This window comes from Carassius gibelio, chromosome A21 (assembly GCF_023724105.1).
Source record: "Carassius gibelio isolate Cgi1373 ecotype wild population from Czech Republic chromosome A21, carGib1.2-hapl.c, whole genome shotgun sequence".
Lineage (NCBI taxonomy): Eukaryota > Metazoa > Chordata > Actinopteri > Cypriniformes > Cyprinidae > Carassius > Carassius gibelio.
The window spans coordinates 1,684,421-1,686,631 of NC_068391.1; positions in this window are offsets into that span (position 1 = coordinate 1,684,421).

The window sequence follows — 2,211 nt, forward strand, 5'->3', positions numbered from 1 at the left end:
GCCCCGCGGTGGCGCGCTCTGATCCGGGTCCTAGCGCCGAGCGGTTGCGAACGCCAACAGGTTGCAGCGCGATCATTGGACGTTCGCTTATGAATATTAATCAGATGCTGATGTTCTTTACTGGAGCGTACAAGTAGTGTCATTAATATTCATGAAGTGAGGTTTCACACATACATAGACATTTTTGTTAAAATAATTTTCACAATGTAAATGTTTTTATGTTTTTTATTATTTTATTTCTTGCATTTTTTTAAATGCATTTTATTAATTATAGTTATATTATAATTAAATAATATTTCTTTTCTGTATGTATATATATATATATATATGTGTGTGTGTGTGTGTGTGTGTGTGTGTGTATGACTAAAAGGTGCATCCTTTTGCACTTCAGGTTTATCAAAAAAATAAATCCAACATCCTCGGTTCTGCAAGCCAGGTGAATTAAAGACTGCTAATACTTTACAGCAAAATAAGACTTTTTCATTTTACACTCATTTAACAGACTCTCTTAAAGAGACTGATTCATTAATAAAGCATCTGCAGGTCGTCCCGTGCTTACATGCTCTTTGTGCAACAACAATGAACTCTTTGTGTTGATATAATTTACAAATCTAATTTGACAAGCATGCCGACACAACTGAAAGCTCGCCTCCAGTGATTGCATAACTCCAGAACTTCCATAAACTCAACCTGAATACATAACAAACACCTTTATACTGTGACAGAATGAAACAGATGTCTCTCTACACTCCGACTCTATCTAGTTCTGTTCACTAATCTCGATCTAGTTACTGAAGATCTGAGTTCAGCGCTGATGTGGAGAGGCCATAGCTTTTAACTGTTTATCAAATGCCAATTAGACTCAATAATGAAGTAATAAAAGTAATGAAGGGTTTGCTGGGTTTGTTATGAACATTTGTGACTAAAACAGTAAAATAATATGCAAAAAAAGTTTTTTGATTTAAGACTTTTTTTAATTGCATATTATATTATCATCATGAATTTACTTATGATTTTAAGTTTACAATTTAAATACATATTTTGGTCATGTTTACTGAAAAAAGAAAGACTAAAAGCTGAATTTTGTTCTTTATATAAAAAAATATATTACCTGAATTGTTTATATATATATTATATATATTTTTTTTTTTTTACAATATAAATGTATTTTTACAAATCAGAATATGAGGATGTAACATGTAATATATAAGATTCAAAACAATTATATTATATGCTTTATTATATTATATGAACCTGAGCTATTTTTTTCTTTAATAATAATACTGTTATTTTACACTATAAATGTATTTATTCAATTAAAACCAAAAAGAATAATATATTTAATAATATTATTTTTAATATTATTATTATGGACCTGATTTGATAGTTAATGCTTTAAAGCAACTTTATTGTAAAGTTGTTCCAATGTATGATAACAGTCTATGAGCATTGTCATTAAAATAATGTTATTGCAAGAAAGAAGTCACCAAATTGAATTCAGGAATTCAGGATTAAGTTAATATAGTTAATATTCACTGCTGTTCAAAAGTTTGGGATAAGATTCTCTTCTGCTTAGGGCTGTGTTTATTTGCTCAGATATACAGAAAAATACAGGAATATTGTAAATTATTATTATTATTTAAAATAATGGTCTTCTTTAAAGTATAATTTATTCCTGTGATCAAAGCTGTATTTTCAACATCATTACTCCATTCTTTAGTGTCACATGATCTTCAGAAAAAAGTTGTGCTGCTTAATATTTCTTTATTTATTTTTGAACCTTTGATACTTTTTTCAGGATTCTTTGATGAATAAAATAATAAGAGAGTATTTATTTAAAATAGATTTTTTTCCTAGCATTATAAGTATTTTTTATCACTTTTTTTTATCAATTTAACACATCCTTAAATAAAACTATTAATTTATTTCAAAATAAATAAATAAAGAAAAACGTGAACGAAGCGTGCGCGCCTGTCAGTTGACGTCATCAAACGACACGGGGGGGAGAGGGGTGCGTCACGTGACGCTTATTTGTCTTGTAGAATTATTCCACAGACCACTTGCACTTCCTTGTGGAAAAAATCTTATCCAGCAAAATGAATTTAAACCCTGTTTTTCTGTGTCTTTCTGCTAATCTGATGGTTTTTCTGCATGTTTTTTATTTTATTTTATTTTTTTTTGTCTTTAAAGGCAAAAGATCTGGTCAAACCC